This window comes from Arachis stenosperma, chromosome 3 (genome assembly GCF_014773155.1).
Source record: "Arachis stenosperma cultivar V10309 chromosome 3, arast.V10309.gnm1.PFL2, whole genome shotgun sequence".
Lineage (NCBI taxonomy): Eukaryota > Viridiplantae > Streptophyta > Magnoliopsida > Fabales > Fabaceae > Arachis > Arachis stenosperma.
The window spans coordinates 110,500,475-110,519,656 of record NC_080379.1 but is presented as its reverse complement, the minus strand read 5'-3'; the positions used below and the strand labels follow the sequence as shown (position 1 = coordinate 110,519,656).

The window sequence follows — 19,182 nt, the reverse complement described above, 5'->3', positions numbered from 1 at the left end:
TTTGTTCTGAGCCAATATGGCATTCAGAGTATCAATCTCAAGAACTCCTTTCTTCTGACTTGTCCCATTGTTCACAGGATTCCTTTCAGAAGTGTACATGAATTGATTATTTGCAACCATTTCAATTAGTTCTTGAGCTTCTATAGGCGTCTTCTTCAGATGAAGAGATCCTCTAGCAGAGCTATCCAATGACATCTTGGATAGTTTAGAGAGACCATCATAGAAAATACCTATGATGCTCCATTCAGAAAGCATGTCAGAAGGACATTTTCTGATCAATTGTTTGTATCTTTCCCAAGCTTCATAGAGGGATTCACCTTCCTTCTGTCTGAAGGTTTGGACTTCCACTCTAAGCTTACTCAATTTTTGAGGTGGAAAGAATTTTGCCAAGAAGGCATTGACTAGCTTTTCCCAAGAGTTCAGGCTGTCTTTAGGTTGTAAGTCCAACCATATTCTAGCTCTGTCTCTTACAGCAAAAGGGAATAGCATAAGTCTGTAGACCTCAGGGTCAACCCCATTAGTCTTGACAGTGTCACAGATTTGCAAGAACTCAGCTAAAAACTGATGAGGATCTTCCAATGGAAGTCCATGGAACTTGCAATTCTGTTGCATTAGAGAAACTAATTGAGGCTTAAGCTCAAAGTTGTTTGCTTCAATGGCAGGGATAGAGATGCCTCTCCCATAGAAGTCGGAAGTAGGTGCAGTAAAGTCACCTAGCACCTTCCTTGCATTGTTGGCATTGTTGTTGTTTTCGGCTGCCATGGGTTCTTCTTCTTTGAAGATTTCTGTTAGGTCCTCTACAGAGAGTTGTGCCTTAGCTTCTCTTAGCTTTCACTTCAAGGTCCTTTCAGGTTCAGGGTCAGCCTCAACAAGAATGTTTTTGTCCTTGCTCCTGCTCATATAAAAGAGAAGAGAACAAGAAAATGTGGAATCCTCTATGTCACAGTATAGAGATTCCTTGAGGTGTCAGAGGAACAGAAAAATAGAAGGAAGAGGTAGAAGAATTCGAACTTAGTGAGATAGAGTTCGAATTGTGCATTGAGGAGGAGTGGTACTCCATAAATAGAAGGATGTGAGAAGAGGGGCAGAAATTTTCGAAAATTAAATAAAAGATTTTAAAAACATTTTGAAAAATATTTTGAAAAAGATATGATTGAAAACTTTTTTGAAAAAAAAGATGTGATTAAGAAGATATGATTGAAAAGTTATGGTTTTAAAAAGATGTGATTGAGAAGATATGATTTGTAAAACAATTTAAAAAGATTTGATTTTAAAAATTAATGACTTGCCTAACTAGAAAAGTTATGATTCAAACATTAAACCTTTCTCAACAGAAAAGGCAACATACTTGAAATGTTGAATCAAATCATTAATTGTTAGCAAGTATCTTTGAAAAAGGAAAGAAATTGGTTCTGAAAAAGATTTGATTGAAAAGATATGATTTGAAAAAGATTTGATTTTGAAAAACTTTGAAAACTTGAAAAAAATTTGCATTAAAAACAAAATCTTCCCTCTTGTGCCATCCTGGCGTTAAACGCCCAGAATGGTATCTGTTCCGGGGGTTACCTGAAACGTGTAGCTCGGTCGTCTTGGAGAGGCCCGAGGTGAGGGTTCTGGGACCCAAGCTTGATGTGCCGAGCGGTTGGTGGTTGTACCTGCAATGACACTCCGATGCTTAAGTTAGCATGGGTCCAAGCAGATATGTGTAGAATATGGAATGTATCTCATACCTGGGTGCTCCAGTGTATTTATAGTAGTTGGCTGTGATCTTCCCTGGATAAGATATTCTTATCTTATCTTATCTTTCGGGAGTTTTATCCCTATCTTTGTGGAACCGCCTTTCCTAGGCCTTTTCGGCCCTTAGGTTTTGGGCTTCGTTCCTTTTGATGGGCCTTCTTAGCTTTATTTGTCCGAGGTCCGACCTCAGGCGTGGGCCTTGGGGCGAGGTCGGACCTTTCATGGATTTTGCCGAGTTGGAGGAGCTCGGTCAAGGTATGAACAGTGCCCCTGCCCGAGTTCGTCCTTTTTGGGAGGTCGAGCTCGGGCATAGTTGTTTTTCAAATTTCAAAAAGTGGTCGTTCCTGCATTTATTGCTTTTTACCGTTTCTCCTTGATTTCCGTTCGGGCTCTGTGAAGGCATTATTTATTTGCTCCCTTCCTTTTTCTTCGTTTATTCTGTTCCTTCCTGTTTTCTAAGTTTTTCGCCATCTCTTTTTCGAGCGCCGCTTCTTCTTTTTCTTTGTTCTTCTTCCCTGATTCTTTCCGTGCGTTTTTCCGGGGTTTCCTCTGCGCCGTTGTTTCGTGCTTCTTGCTTCCGGAGCTTGCCGCCTTCGTTTCTCCTTTGCCTCGGAGCTCCTCGCCTTCGCTTCTACTTTCCAGGTTTGTTTTCCATGTTTTTACTTTCTTGTGATCATATGCTTCTGTTCTTTGTGTGGCTCTTTGTTTTGTCTCTTTATGCCTGGGTTGCCCCGAAAAAGAGGCGCCGCCATTGCTGTTGTTTGTATATGGGGGGGGGCTCTTTTTTTTGTTCTCTGGTGTTTTTCGGTCCGGGTTGCTGCATTTTCTTCGCGGGGTTTTTGTTTTCTTGCATTGCTGAATGGGTTTTTGCTTTCTGTTGTATTCTTCTTTGTAGGTAGGAATTTATGTCTCGAAAGGTTCTTCAAGCGGTGTCGACCAAGATTCCGAGTGGTCTTGGTTGGGTAGATCCTCTTCCTTTGAGAATCCCTTCTGTGGTAGATTCTGAATATTTAGCTAGGTTCCGTAGGCACAGTAGCATATGTGAAAATAGAGAGTCTGAGAGGGATTATGAACTAGTGGCCCCGGATTCCGAGGAGAGAGTGTGCTTCCCGCCTTTAGAGGGTTCCGAGAAGCTCTTCTTTTATGCTTATGATTGTTTTTTCTCTAAGCTGGGTGTCCGACTTCCTTTTACCGACCTGGAGTCCGAGGTGTTGTGGTCTTGTAACCTTGCCCCTACGCAGCTCCATCCAAATTCTTGGGCGTTTTTGAAGTTGTTTCAACTTTTGTGTCAGTTTTTGGGGGTCCCTCCCTCTATTTCTCTTTTTTCCTATTTGTTTGTGTTGACGAAGCCGGGGTCGGGTGGAGGGAAGGTATCTTGGGTTTCTTTTAGGGCTAACCAGGGAAGGAAGTTTTGTACCCTTTATGATGAGTCTTTTCATGATTTCAAGAACTTTTACTTCAAGGTCCGGGCTACTGGAGACGTCCGACCTTTCTTTCTAGATGAGAGTGGGGAGCCTTCTTTTCCTCTTTGTTGGCAGGAGAATGTAGTGTCTGTTAAATATACCTTTGAGAGTCTAGATGAGGTTGAGCAGGCTTTTGTGGGTGTGGTGAGTAGTTTATGGGGTCGGGCACCTCACTTGGATACGAAGAAAATGTTGGGAGATCCAAGCCTTCTCCGTTCCGAGTTAGGTAGTTCCCGACTTCTTTCGAGATTCATCTTTTTCTTAGTATTTTGGCTTTGTTTGTTTTGGTGGAATTTCTGTTGTGGTAACTCCTTTTCTTTTATTTCTGCAGAGATGTCTTCTCAGGCGGATTCCATGAAGTATCTTCGTCGGACGAAGAAGTCTGTGGCCGCTCGGAATATTGAAGCTGGGGGGGCTTCTGCCCGATCTTCTCCGGAGAAGTCTACTGTGGGTGTTCAGACTCGGTCGAAGACTATTCCGACTCCCCAGTTCCGAGCTATAACTCAAGATCCTCCGACCTCCGGGCCTGCTACCTCTTCTCCTCCCCCGTTCTCGGGTCCTCCTCCCAAGAAGCAGAAGACCTCTCAAGAGCCTGCGGGTTTTAATGACAAGGATTTCGATGCTCTTGGTTGGATTGAACAGCATATTCTCCCTTAGACCTTTATTTCTACTGATGATGTGTCTATGGAGCACCATTTTCAGTATATGGCGCGGAGTTGTGTTCGGATGGCTAGTCTTCATGCTGCTATTGCCCGAGAGTTCAAGAAATCTCCCCTTGGCGCGACCAGTTCCCGACTTGAGAAGGCTCAGTCCGAGCTCGAGAAGATTAGTGAGCTGAAGGCTGCTAGGATTGCTGAGTTGGAAGCATCTTTAGAGAAGGAGAAAGCTAAGGCTACCGCGGCTGTGGTGGCAGCGAATGCATCTGAGGGGATGGCAAAGGCAGCGAAGGAAAATTATACTCGGGCACTTGCCGAGCTTGTGGAGACGAAGGAGAAGTTGCAATCTGCTCAAAATGACTTTTACGAGCTAGAAGGGCATGTGGCGAAGGGTATGGATGCTATGTATGAAAATTTGAAGGCTCAGGTCCGGGTTCTTGCTCCTGACATGGATCTGAGCTTATTTAGTATGGATAACGTTGTTGTGGAGGGAGAGATTGTTCCTGCTCCCAACGAGGATGAGGTTCCGGTGTCCGACCCCAAGGTTCCGGTGTCCGTCCCCGAGGTTCCGGTTGCGAACCCGACTTCACCTTTGGTCGGGGATGGGTCTGGTGCGGAGGTTTTGAACCGGGATGATGGTGCTGTCGATGCTGTCCCGATTTCTATGTTTCTTCCGCAGCCCTCTGTTGATGCGGCGACCGGGAAGGATCTTGATCCTCTGTAATCCCTTTATCTTTTTGGGTTTTTGCCCGGCCTGTGGGCTCTTTTGTTTTTTGGATGATTTCTGTGGATGCTTTGGACACCTTTTTTGCTTTTAGCTACTTGTAGTAACTTTTTTAGCTTATTATGCGGTGTTTTTGTTCCCGTTTTAACTTGTTTGTTCCGCTTTTATGCTTTTTAGTTGTTTTTGGATAACAACTTTTTAGCTAGCGTTTGATTTCGTTTTTTCGCTCGTACTTTTTTAGTTGTTTTTGTATAGCAACTTTTTAGTAAGCGTTTTTGAAATCTTTGTCTTCGCCGTTTTGACTTTTTGTTCCGCTTTTATGCTTTTTAGTTGTTTTTGGATAACAACCTTTTAGCTAGCGCTTGATTTCGTTTTTTCGCTCGTACTTTTTTAGTTGTTTTTGTATAGCAACTTTTTAGTAAGCGTTTTCGAAATCTTTGTCTTCGCCGTTTTGACTTTTTGTTCCGCTTTTATGCTTTTTAGTTGTTTTTGGATAACAACCTTTTAGCTAGCGCTTGATTTCGTTTTTTCGCTCGTACTTTTTTAGTTGTTTTTGTATAGCAACTTTTTAGTAGGCGTTTTCGAAATCTTTGTTTTCGCCGTTTTAAGGCTTCCTTCTCGGGTCCGAGCTTTTTATCGGACCTCGGGTGGCGCGGTCGAGTACACCCTTTGTTGGTCCGACCTTGTCTTTTGGTCGGCCTTTTAAGTTATTTTTGTAATCTCTTTTTATTTGGCTTTTTTGAGCCTTTTTCAGAGTTACTTTTATAACTTCTCACATTAATTTGAACCTCGTCGCCTTATCTTTGCCGACCTTGTGCGGTCTTTTTGGCAAATGATTTTTTGCGTTTTGTCGAGCATAAATTAATGCGCCTTGGCGGGGTACTTTTTCAGGATTTGTTTCATCACAAGGAAGAACAAAAGAAAATAGAAAGATTTGATTAGTATTAAAAAAGAAAGAATATTTACAGAGTGTTTACCCTTGGCTAGGTCGGGTGCCTTACTTGACCGGGTGTCTCATTAAAAAACCCCCTGTAGGGGAAAAAGAGTACACCTCGGGTCAGATTTTTCTAGCTGTAGTACCGTCTTAGATTACAGGCGTGCCAGGCCCTGGGCAGCTCATTGCCTTCTAGGTCGGCTATCTTGTAATAGCCTGTTCCTAAGACTTCTGTTACTTTGTAGGGTCCTTTCCAGTTTGCGGCTAGCTTTCCTTCTCCCGACTTTTGTGTTCCGATGTCATTTCGGATTAGAATGAGGTCGTGAGTGGAGAAGCTTCGTTTTATTACCTTCTGATTGTATCTGAGGGCCGTTCGCCGTTTTAAGGCTTCTTCTCGGATCCGGGCTCTTTCTCGGACCTCGGGGAGGAGGTCGAGGTCTTCCTTTTGTGCCTGCGGGTTACCTTCTTCGTTGTAGAAGATGACTCTGGGTGACCCTTCATCTATTTCGACAGGAATCATTGCCTCCATCCCATAGGCTAGTCGAAATGGCGATTCTCCTGTTGTAGAGTGTGGAGTTGTCCGATATGCCCATAATACCTGGGGGAGCTCCTCGGCCCATGCCCCTTTGGCCTCTTGGAGTCTTCGTTTTAACCCGGCCAAGATGACTTTATTTGCGGCCTCTGCTTGTCCGTTGGCTTGTGGGTGCTCGACTGAGGTGAATTGCTGTTTGATTTTTAGTTCGGCCACCAAGTTCTGAAAACTTGTGTCCGTGAACTGTGTTCCATTGTCTGTGGTAATGGAGTAGGGGACTCCGAACCTTGTGATAATGTTTTTGTATAGGAATTTCCGGCTTTTCTGAGCCGTAATGGTGGCTAAAGGTTCAGCTTCGATCCACTTCGTGAAATAGTCGACCCCTACTATGAGGTACTTGACTTGCCCCGGTCCCTGGGGGAATGGGCCGAGTAGGTCGAGTCCCCATTTTGCGAAGGGCCATGGTGCAATGATGCTGATAAGGTCTTCGGGTGGTGCTTTGTGAAAATTGGCGTGTTTTTGGCAGGGGGGGCATATTTTCACAAACTCCGTTGCGTCTCTTTGCAAAGTTGGCCAGTAGAACCCGGCTCGGACTACTTTCTTGGATAATGCCCGAGCTCCGAGGTGGTTCCCACACATGCCTCCGTGGACTTCTTCGAGGACGCTCTTTGTTTCTGAGGTCGGGACGCACCTAAGGAGGGGGCTTGCGAATCCTCTTCTGTATAATACGTCGTGAATTAGTATGTAATTCTGGGCGTCTTTCGTGAGTCTTTTGGCTTCCTTTCTTTCGGCGGGGAGAGTTCCCGACTTCAGGTAGCTGAGTATGGGGGTCATCCATCCTTGCTGCTGGTCTGATATATTTAGCGTTTCTTCCTCTCTTAGCACGGAGGGAGATTGTAAAGTTTTCTGGAGGAGACTTCTGTTGTTGCCTCCTGGTTTGGTGCTGGCAAGTTTTGAGAGGGCGTCTGCCTGGGCGTTTTGTTCCCGAGGTATGTGCTGGGTCTGTATCTCTGGAAAGTGGCGTAATTGTGCCTGTGTTTGGTCCAGGTATTTTTTCATAGTTGGGTCTTTGGCCTGGTAGCTTCCATTTACTTGTGATGTGACGACCTGGGAGTCGCTGAAGATTGTGATTTTCCGGGCTCCGACCTCTTCGGCTAGCTTTAGACCTGCTAGTAGGGCTTCGTATTCGGCTTGGTTGTTTGAAGCTTGGAACTCGAATTTTAGGGATAGTTCTATCCGCGTTCCTTGGTCGCTTTCGAGTATAACCCCGGCTCCACTTCCAGTTTTGTTTGAGGACCCGTCGACATATAGGTTCCATGAGAGCGGGGTTCCAGGGGTCTCAGTGTATTCTGCGATGAAGTCGGCTAGATACTGAGACTTTATGGCAGTCCGGGTTTCATAGTGGAGGTCGAACTCGGACAGTTCCACCGCCCATTGCAGTATTCGTCCTGCCAGGTCTGTTTTTTGGAGGATGTGTCTCATGGGTTGGTTTGTCCGGACTTTGATGGTGTGGGCTTGAAAGTAGGGACGGAGCCTCCGAGCTGTGAACACTAGGGCGTAGGCGAACTTTTCTATCTTCTGATAGTTTAATTCGGCCCCTTGTAGTGCCTTGCTTACAAAGTATATGGGGTGTTGTCCTTGGTCATTTTCTCGTATTAATGCTGAAGCGACTGCTCGATGTCCAACCGAGAGGTATAGTACGAGTTCTTCTCCCTTTAGAGGTCGGGTTAGGATTGGTGGCTGCCCGAGGAATTCCTTGAATTCTTGGAAGGCTTTTTCGCATTCTGGGGTCCATGAGAAGGGTTTCCCTTTCTTTAGGAGTGAGTAGAGAGGCAGTGACTTTATTGCTGATCCTGCCAAGAATCTTGATAGTGCGGCTAGCCTTCCATTCAGTTGTTGTACTTCCTTGACACATGTCGGGCTCTTCATATTGAGTATCGCTTGGCATTTGTCCGGGTTCGCTTCGATGCCCCTTTGAGTCAGCATGAAGCCTAAGAACTTTTCGGCTTCTGCGGCGAAGGTGCACTTCGTCGGGTTAAGTCTCATGTTGTGTTTTCTGAGGGTGCCGAAGACGCTGGTGAGGTCGGTCAGTAAGTTTTTGTCCTCTTGTGTCTTTACCAGCATGTCGTCGACGTACACCTCTAGCTGTAGTCCGATGTGCTCTGAGAACACTTTGTTCATTAGCCTCTGGTAGGTTGCCCTTGCGTTCTTCAGCCCGAAGGGCATTACTACGTAGCAGTAGTTTGCCCTTGGGGTTATGAACGAGGTCTTTTCTTGGTCGGGTTCGTACATCGGGATTTGATTGTATCCCGAGTATGCGTCCATGAAGGAGAGATATCTGTAGCCTGAGGCTGCGTCTACTAAGGCGTCGATGTTTGGTAGTGGATATGGGTCTTTGGGGCAGGCTTTGTTGAGATCTGTGTAATCGACGCACATCCTCCATTTTCCGTTGGGCTTTTTTACCAGGACCACGTTTGCAAGCCATAGGGGGTATTTTATTTCCCTAATGAATCCTGCATCTAGTAGTGCTTGTACTTGTTCTCCTATTGCTTGCATACGCTCGGGTCCGAGCTTCCGACGTCTTTGTTGGACAGGTCGGGATCCTGGGTAAACTGATAGCTTATGGCACATCAGGTCGGGATTTATTCTTGGTATGTCGGAGGCTTTCCAGGCGAAGAGGTCGGAGTTTTCCTTTAAGAGGTTTATGAGTTCCTCTTTTAGGCCCGTTTTGAGGTTCGCTCCTATGTTTGTGATTTTTTCAGGTGTGTTCCCAATCTGGACTTGTTCGGTTTCTCCCTCTGGTTGTGGTCGAAGATCTTCTCGGGACTGAACTCGTCCGAGTTCTATCGTGTTGACCTCTTTCCCTTTCAGGCTCAGGCTTTCGTTATAGCATCGCCGCGCTAGTTTTTGGTCGCTTTTTAGAGTAGCGATTCCTTTTGCGGTAGGGAACTTCATACAGAGGTGTGGGGTCGAGACTATAGCCCCTAGCCTGTTTAGGGTTGGTCGCCCAATGAGGGCATTGTATGCCGAAGTGACGTCGACTATAATGTAGTCGATGCTTAATGTTTTAGATTGTTCGCCTTTTCCAAAGGTAGTGTGTAGCGAGATGTATCCTAAGGGATGGATCGGGGTATCCCCTAGCCCAAATAGGTCGGTAGGATAGGCCTTTAGTTCTTTTTCTTCAAGTCCGAGCTTGTCGAATGCCGATTTGAACAGGATATCTGCTGAGCTTCCCTGGTCAATCAGGGTTCGATGTAAGTTGGCGTTTGCTAGGATAATGGTGACTACCATCGGATCGTCGTGCCCGGGAATTATCCCTTGAGCATCTTCTCGGGTAAATGAGATAGTAGGTAACTCGGGCAGGGGACTGTCTTCTCGGACATGATAGACTTCTTTGAGGTGTCTTTTCCGCGAGGATCTGGATGTTCCTCCGCCTGCAAAACCTCCATTTATCATGTGAACGTGTCTTTCAGGGGTTCGCGGGACTTGTTCGGCCCGACCTTCATTGTCTCCTCGTCTTCTCTTCCTGGTCTCCTCTCCTTTCTCTGCTATGTATCTGTCGAGCTTTCCTTCTCTGGCCAGCTTTTCTATAACATTTTTTAGGTCGTAGCAGTCGTTAGTAGAGTGACCGTAGAGTTTGTGATATTCACAGTATTCGGACCGATCTCTTCCCGCTCTCTTGTGTTTTAGCGGTCGGGGCGGTGGGATCTTTTCGGTGTGGCATACTTCTCTGTAGACGTCTACCAGGGAGACTCGGAGGGGGGTGTAGTTGTGGTACTTCCGTGGCTTGTCCGAGTTGGGTTCTTCTTTTTCTTCTGTTCCCGATCTCGATCTCGGAGTGGGTAGGTTGATTCCTTCCTAGAAGAGTCTCTTAGCTGGGAGGTTTCCTCCATGTTGATATATTTTTCTGCCCGTTCCTGTACCTCGTATAGGGAGGTCGGGTATCGTTTAGATAGGGATTGGCTAAACGGTCCTTCTTTTAGGCCGTTTGCTAGTCCCATGATGGCCGCTTCAGTGGGCAAGTGTTGTATGTCCAGGCAGGCTTTGTTGAATCGCTCCATGTATTCTCGGAGAGTTTCTTGGTTACCCTGTTTGATCCCGAGTAGACTGGGGGCATGTTTTGCCTTGTCCTTTTGAATAGAGAACCTTGTTAGGAATTTTTTGGTTAGGTCTTCGAAGCTGGTGATTGATCTTGGTGGCAGGTTGTCGAACCACTTCATGGCCGACTTGGTGAGAGTGGTGGGGAAGGCTTTGCACCGAATCGCGTCGGAGGCGTCGACTAGGTACATTCTGCTCCTGAAGTTGCTGAGGTGGTGGCTTGGATCGGTGGTGCCGTCGTAGAGATCCATGTCGGGTGGTCTGAAGTTTCGCGGTACCTTCTCCTTCATGATCTCTTGCGTGAAGGGATCATGGTTGCCTTCGGGGGTGGTGCCGCGTTCTGTCCGGTCTTTCAGATTGGCCTCTATTTTCCGCAGTTTTTCTTCTAATTCTCTGCGCTTTCGAGTCTCCCTTCTCAGATCTTGCTCAGTTTCTTTCTGCTTCTTTATGTCCTCTTCAAGTTGTTTCAGCCGGTGTTGTTGTTCCCGGACTATTTCCAGGATTTCCGAGCTCTTCCCTTTTTCGGGATTCGGTGGATCTTTGTTTGGGAGTGATGTCTTTGGGCGATTCTGTTTGTTTCCTCCTGGAGTGCGTGGTGATAGAGGGCTGTCCGGTCGTTCTCCGGTGTCAATTTCTTCCTCTTGTTCAGATGCAGCGCGATCATTGTTGTGAGGGTCGTCCGCCATGATAGAGGGATGACTTCCAGGTCCCCGGCAATGGCGCCAATGTTCCGGGGGTTACCTGAAACGTGTAGCTCGGTCGTCTTGGAGAGGCCCGAGGTGAGGGTTCTGGGACCCGAGCTTGATGTGCCGAGCGGTTGGTGGTTGTACCTGCAATGACACTCCGATGCTTAAGTTAGCATGGGTCCAAGCAGATATGTGTAGAATATGGAATGTATCTCATACCTGGGTGCTCCAGTGTATTTATAGTAGTTGGCTGTGATCTTCCCTGGATAAGATATTCTTATCTTATCTTATCTTTCGGGAGTTTTATCCCTATCTTTGTGGAACCGCCTTTCCTAGGCCTTTTCGGCCCTTAGGTTTTGGGCTTCGTTCCTTTTGATGGGCCTTCTTAGCTTTATTTGTCCGAGGTCCGACCTCAGGCGTGGGCCTTGGGGCGAGGTCGGACCTTTCATGGATTTTGCCGAGTTGGAGGAGCTCGGTCAAGGTATGAACAGTATCCATTCTGGCATTTAACGCCCAAAATGCTACCTTTTTGGGCGTTAAACGCCCAGCCAGGTATCCTGGCTGGCGTTTAAACGCCAGTTTTTCCTTCTTCATTGGGCGTTTTGAACGCCCAGATTTTTCTATATAATTCCTCTGCTGCATGTACTGAATCTTCAGTTCCCTGTATTATTGACTTGAAAACAGAACCAAGATCAAATAAACAATGCATGCAAGACACCAAATTTAAAATGAGATACTAGTGTCTCAATAAGAAACATAACATATTTTTGGTTTTTATGATTTTGTAATATTTTTTTTTGGTTTTTTCGAAAATCAAGTGAAAAGGAAAATAAAGGTATCAAAATTCTTAATGAGAATTCCAGGGATCATGCAATGTTAGTCTAAAGCTTCAGTCTAAAGGAATTAGACATGGATAGCCAAGCTTCAGCAGGACATTGCATTCAAGAGCTAAATTGATGAGAATCAATCAGCTTTGGTGATGATAAGATCATCACCTTGAAACACTAGAATTCATTCTTAAGAACTCTGAAAAATACCTAATCTAAGCAACAAGATGAACCGTCAGTTGTCCATACTCGAAACAATCCCCGGCAACGGCGCCAAAAACTTGGTGTTGTTGCCGGATCGAAAATTTGGCACTGATGTTACCGGACCAAAAGCTTGCCGAAAACTCGAACAATCCCCGACAACGGCGCCAAAAACTTGGTGCACGAAATTGTGATCAATACTTTTCACAACTCAAATAATCCCCGGTAATGAATCCAAAAACTTGGTGTTCAATACCATGGCATAAACACAACTTCGCACAACTAACCAGCAAGTGCACTGGGTCGTCCAAGTAATAAACCTTACGCGAGTAAGGGTCGATCCCACAGAGATTGTTGGTATGAAGCAAGCTATGGTCATCTTGTAAATCTCAGTCAGGCAGACTCAAATGGTTATGAATGATTTATGAATAAAACATAGAATAAAGATAGAGATACTTATGTAATTCATTGGTGAGAACTTCAGATAAGCGTATGGAGATGCTTTGTCCCTTCCGTCTCTCTGCTTTCCTACTGTCTTCATCCAATCCTTCTTACTCCTTTCCATGGCAAGCTGTATGTTGGGCATCACCGTTGTCAATGGCTACAGTCCCGTCCTCTCAGTGGAAATGTTCAACGCACCCTGTCACGGCACGGCTATCCAGCTGTCGGTTCTCGATCATGTCGGAATAGAATCCAGTGATTCTTTTGCGTCTGACACTAACGCCCCACAATCGCGAGTTTGAAGCTCGTCACAGTCATTCAATCATTGAATCCTACTCAGAATACCACAGACAAGGTTTAGACCTTCCGGATTCTCTTGAATGCAGTCATCAATTCTAGCTTATACCACGAAGATTCCGGTTAAAGAACCCAAGAGATATCTACCCAATCTAAGGTAGAACGGAGGTGATTGACGGTCACACGTTCATAGATGAAAATGATGATGAGTGTCACGGATCATCACATTCATCAAGTTGAAGAACAAGTGATATCTTGGAATAAGAACAAGCCGAATTGAATAGAAGAACAATAGTAATTGCATTAATACTCGAGGTACAGCAGAGCTCCACACCTTAATCTATGGTGTGTAGAAACTCCACCGTTGAAAATACATAAGAACAAGGTCTAGGCATGGCCGAATGGCCAGCCTCCCAATGATCTAAGATAGCATAAAACTACTCAGAGATAGCTACCAAGATAAAAATACAAATAGTAAAAGGTCCTATTTATAGGGAACTAATAGCTTAAGAATTACAAAGGTGAGCAAATGACGTAAAAATCCACTTCCGGGCCCACTTGGTGTGTGCTTGGGCTGAGCATTGAAGCATTTTCGTGTAGAGACTCTTCTTGGAGTTAAACGCCAGCTTTTGTGCCAGTTTGGGCGTTTAACTCCCATTCTTGTGCCAGTTCCGGCGTTTAACGCCGGGCAGTTTTGAGGTGATTTGGAACGCCGGTTTGGGCTATCAAATCTTGGGCAAAGTATGAACTATTATATATTGCTAGAAAGCCCAGGATCTCTACTTTCCAACGCCGTTGAGACCGCGCCAATTGGAATTCTGTAGCTCCAGAAAATCCTCTTCGAGTGCAGGGAGGTCAGAATCCAACAGCATCTGCAGTCCTTTTCAGTCTCTGAATCAGATTTTTGCTCAGGTCCCTCAATTTCAGCCAGAAAATACCTGAAATCATAGAAAAACACACAAACTCATAGTAAAGTCCAGAAAAGTGAATTTTAACTAAAAACTAATAAAAATATACTAAAAACTAACTAAAACATACTAAAAACATACTAAAAACAATGCCAAAAAGCGTACAAATTATCCGCTCATCAAGTTTCTTTTCCAAGACAACTAACCAATTGAATTAAGATCAAAAGCTTTCTGGTAAATCAAGAGAAAAGAAAGAAGAAGAAAAACGAAAACTATAATTGATCCATCAAATTACAACAGAGCTCCCTAACCCAATGAAAGGGGTTTAGTTGTTCATAGCTCTGGAAATGGGAAATGGCAGAAAAGAATACATGCTTAGCTAGAAAAATGCAGAAAAGTAAATATACAGAGGGTAGTTCTCCAAAGTGCCAAGCTTCTCTATAGTTCAAAACTACTCCTATATATACTACTCTTCTTGATCTTCTAGTGAGTTCTTCGAGTCTTGGATGTGGGCCTTAGATCTTGAGTTGAAGCAGTTATAACCTTTAGTGGGCTCAGCTTGCAGAAAAGTGTGAGTTAGACATGGGCGTTAGTGATGTTAACGTTAAGTGAGAATGTGGGTTCGAGAATGTTAGTGGCAATCACCTTTTTCACTAACGTTCCAACCTCATATAGTCCACGTTAACTTCAATGTTAGTGGCACTAACGTGACCACTAACGTTGCCTTATGATCCTTCACAAGCGTTATTGGTAATCACCTTTTCCAATAACATTGCCTTATGCCCCTCTTTCCCTACGTTAAAGTTCACGTTAACTAGGTTAACGTGGCCACTAACGTGGTAATGAATGCCATCTCCAACGTTAGTGACAAAGGTAAGTGTCACTAACGTTGGCTCATCAATCTCAGCTCCACGTTAACTTTCAAGTTAGTGATCTTAACGTGACCACTAATGTGGGAAATGCTAGCTTGATCCAACGTTATTGACAAAGGTGAGTGTCACTAACGTTGGCATTGTCTTACCTTCCACGTTAGAGTTCATGTTAACTAAGTTAACGTGACTCTTAATGTGGCCAATTGCCACTTTGTAGCGTTAATGGTGTTCACGTTTACCACTAATGCTGGAGCTCCCTTTATCTCCACATTAACTACCACGTTAATGTAATTGCAATTAACGTGGGTTTATGATGGCTTCGCAGGCGTTATTGTCGACCACCTTTCTCATTAACATTGCAAGCTCATTCCCATTCCACATTAGTGGTCACGTTAATTAAATTAACGTGGCTACTAACGTGGTTCTTCCTTGCTTCCTTTGTCCTGAAATCAAGCAAATAAAGTGCATCAAAGCTCTAGCCCAAGTCATGAGATTATGCATCATCAATTTGTCATTCAATCCTTGCAAAAATCCTCATGAAATCATGTAAAATTCACAATAGTTACTTGAATCAAGGTGTAAGTGTATTTTCATCCAAAACTTGCCTTATTCACTAAGAAAATGCATGAAACTACCCTAAAACAGTAAAGAAAAGGTCAGCGAAACTTGCCTAGATGCCCTGGCTTCAGTGCTTGGGCTAAGCATTGAAGCTTTCACGTGTAGAGGTCTTCCTTGGAGTTAAACACCAGTTTGTAACTTGTTTCTGGCGTTTGACTCTAGCTTGCAACTTGTTTCTGGCGTTTAACGCCAGAATAGGGTAGAAAGCTGGTGTTAAACGCCAGTTTGTGTCGTCTAAACTCGAGCAAAGTATGGACTATTATATATTGCTGGAAAGCCCTGGATGTCTACTTTCCAACGCAATTAAGAGCGTGCTATTTGGACTCGTGTAGCTCCAAAATTCCAATTCGAGTGCAGGGAGGTCAGAATCCAACAGCATCAGCAATCCTTTGTCAGCCTCTGAATCAGATATTTACTCAGGTCCTTCGATTAAAGCTAGAAAATACCTGAAATCACAAAAAAACACACAAACTCATAGTAAAGTCCAAAAATGTGAATTTTGCTTTAAAACTAATAAAAATATACTAAAAACTAACTAAATCATACTAAAAACTATATATAAATAATGCCAAAAAGCGTATAAATTATCCGCTCATCACTAGCCTTCCAATACTTGTATGCCCATGCTAAGTTCTTCTTTAATGGCCTTGTTTGTTTATGATCATGATGCTTAGTTGTTTTGGAACTCACAAAACTCAAGTTGATAGTCATAATGTCACAGCAACATGTTACAATCTAGCAATCAAACTATGCTTATTCACAATACACATGCATATAGAGAAGATAGAAGACAATCATGCAATTTAAAGTGCTGGAAATAAGTAGGAGGTAAAAGGAGCGTTACCACCTTGTAGTTCCTTTTCACTGTTGTTGTCCTTTTCCTCCAATTCTTCCCCTTCCCATACCAAACTTAGAATGCATGTTTATCCTCAAGCAATAATTAAAACAGTGGTGATGGGGTCTATGATGGTTCATAAGTGTCTTAAATAATAAACTATCAGTAGTACATGTGTTTAAGCAAGCAAAATTAAAAATAATAGAGACATTGTGATTGCAAAAATAAGAATGTGTGCATGATACATTGCATAAAATATAAGTGACACACCAAACTTAGTGTGACACTTTCACTTGGAATTGATGCAAGTATCCAATAAAGATTGGAAACAAATTTTTGTTGCATAGCAATACCAAACTTAGAATGAAATCACATGTCAATTTATTTGAACTAAAACTAAACAAAGGAAACTGTTCTATGCTAAGACACAATCATCAAGCGAAGAATTTTTCACAAGTAAGGATTTCTTGATGAGGTATTAACAACAACAGTTAGGGAGCAAAAATAAAAGAAAGTATCAAAAATAAAAGAATTTGTCACAAGTAAGGATTTCTTGGCATCTCACTTTATCCTTTGAAATTTAGAATGATTGGTATTTATAGGAACTCAGAATTTCAGATAGTGTTATTGATTCTCCTAGTTCAATATGTTGATTCTTGAACACAGCTACTTTATGAGTCTTGGCCATGGCACTAAGCACTTTGTTTTCCAGTATTACCACTGGATACATAAATGCCACAGACACATAACTGGGTGAACCTTTTCAGATTGTAACTCAGCTTTGCTAGAGTCCCTAGTTAGAGGTGTCCAGAGTTCTTAACCACACTTTTTTGCTTTGGAGCACGACTTTAACCACTCAGTCTCAAGCTTTTCACTTGGACCTTCATGACACAAGCACATGGTTAGGGACAGCTTGATTTAGCTACTTAGGCCTAGATTTTATTTCCTTGAGCCCTCCTAACCATTAATGCTCAAAGTCTTGGATCTTTTTCACCCTTGCCTTTTGGTTTAAAGGGCTATTGGCTTTTTTTGCTTGCTTTTTCTTTTTCTTTCTTTTTCTTTTTTTTTTTTGCCAATTTTTTCTTTTTTCTCGCAAGCTTTCTTATTCACTGCTTTTTCTTGCTTCAAGAATCAATTTCATGATTTTTTATATTATCAATAACATTTCTCTTTGTTCATCATTCTTTCAAGAGCCAACAATTTTAACATTCATAAACAACAAGATAAAAAATATGCACTATTCAAGCATTCATTCAGAAAACAAAAAGTATTGCCACCACATCAGAATAATTAAACTAATTTCAAGATAAAATTTGAAATCCAAGTACTTCTTGTTCTTTTGTAATTAAGCACATTTTTCATTTAAGAGAGGTGAAGGATTCATGGAATTATTCATAACTTTAAGATATAGACATTAGACACTAATGATCATGTAATGAAGACACAAACATAGATAACACATAAAGCTCAAAACCAAAAACAGAAAAATAAATAGACAAAGAGATTAAGGAATGACTCCACCTTAGTGAGGGTGGCGTCTTCTTCTTGAAGAACCAATGGTGCTCTTAAGCTCCTCTATGTCTCTTCCTTGCCTTTGTTGCTCCTCCCTCATAGCTCTTTGATCTTCTCTAATCTCATGGAGAATGATGGAGTGCTCTTGGTGCTCCATCCTTAGTTGGTCTATGTTGTAACTCAAGCCTTCCAAGGAGGTGTTGAGTTGCTCCCAATAGTTGTGTAGAGGAAATTGCATCCCTTGAGGCATCTCAGGGATTTCTTGATGAAGATCCTCCTCATGCTCTTGTTGAGGTCCATGAATGAGGTCACTTGTTTGCTCCATCCTTTTCTTAGTGATGGGCTTGTCCTCTTCAATGAGGATGTCTCCTTCTATGCCAATCCCAGCTAAATTACATAGATGACAAATGAGATGAGGAAAGGCTAACCTTGCCAAGATGGATGACTTGTCAGCCACTTTGTAGAATTCTAGATGTATGATCTCATTAACTTCCACTTCCTCCCCAATCATGATACTATGGATCATGATGGCCCGATCCACAGTCACTTCAGATTGGTTGCTAGTAGGAATGATGGAGCATTGGATGAACTCCAACCATCCTCTAGCCACAAGTTTAAGGTCCGGTCTTCTCAATTGAACTGGATTGCCTCTTGAGTCTCTTTTCCATTGAGCTCCTTCCATACATATGTCCTTGAGAACTTGGTCCAACCTTTGATCAAAGTTGACCCTTCTAGTGTAGGGGTGTACGTTTTCTTGCATAATTGGCAAGTGGAATGCGAACCTTACATTTTTCAGACTGAAATCTAAGTATTTCCCCCGAACCATTGTAAGCCAATTCTTTGGATTCGGGTTCATACTTTGATCATGGTTCCTGGTGATCCATGCATTGGCATAGAACTCTTGAATCATTAAGATTCCAACTTGTTGAATGGGGTTGGTAAGAACTTCCCAACCTCTTCTTCGGATCTCATGTCAGATCTCTGGATACTCATTTTTTTAGCATGAAAGGGACCTCAGGAATCACCTTCTTCTTGGCCACAACTTTATAGAAGTGGTCTTGATAGACCTTTGAGATGAATTTCTCCATCTCCCATGACTCGGAAGTGGAAGCTTTTGCCTTCCCTTTCCTCTTTCTATAGGTTTCTCCAGCTTTAGGTGCCATAAATGGTTAAGGAAAAATAAAAAGCAATTTTTTTACCACACCAAACTTAAAAGGTTTGCTCGTCCTCGAGCAAAATAAAAAAGAAAGAAGGGGAAGAAGAAGAAAAATGGAGGAGATGGAGGGAGAAGTAAATTAGGCCAAGATGGTGGAAAGGTGTTTGTGTTGTGTGAATATGAAGGAGTAGTGAGGGGTTTATATAGAGGAGAGGGGAGGGTTAGGATTCGGTCATTAAGGTTGGGTTTGGGAAAATTGTTTGAATTTGAAAGTGAGGTAGGTGGGATTTTTGGGGAAGATATATGGAGGTGATTGGTGGGGAGGTGAGGGGGAAGAGTGAATGAGTTTATTGGTGAGGGGTATTTGGGGAAGAGTATTGTGGGAGGGTAGGTGGGGATCCTGTGTGGTCCACAGATCCTGAGGGGTCAAGGATGTATCATCCCTGCTCCTATTAGGCGTGTAAACGCCCTTAGAGTGCAATCCTGGCATTTAACGCCAGATTGCTGCTTGTTTCTGGCGTTAAATGCCAGCTTTTATTCCTTTCCTGGCGTTAAACGCCAGGCTGCAACCTGTTTCTGGCATTTAACGCCAAATTATAGCCTGTTTCTGGTGTTTAACGCCAGTCTGGTGCTTGTTTCTGGTGTTTAACGCCCAGAATGGTGCCAGACTGGGTGTTAAACGCCC

The 19,182-nt window shown here is 43.4% G+C and overlaps 1 non-coding gene across 1 annotated transcript; it reads left to right on the top strand.

Annotated features, from left to right (window-relative positions):
- Window positions 1–249: 249 nt before the first annotated feature.
- LOC130970912 (small nucleolar RNA R71) lies at window positions 250–357 on the top strand. The gene has a single exon (XR_009082157.1). It is a non-coding gene; the product is annotated as a small nucleolar RNA R71 (small nucleolar RNA).
- The last annotated feature ends 18,825 nt before the right edge of the window (window positions 358–19,182 follow it).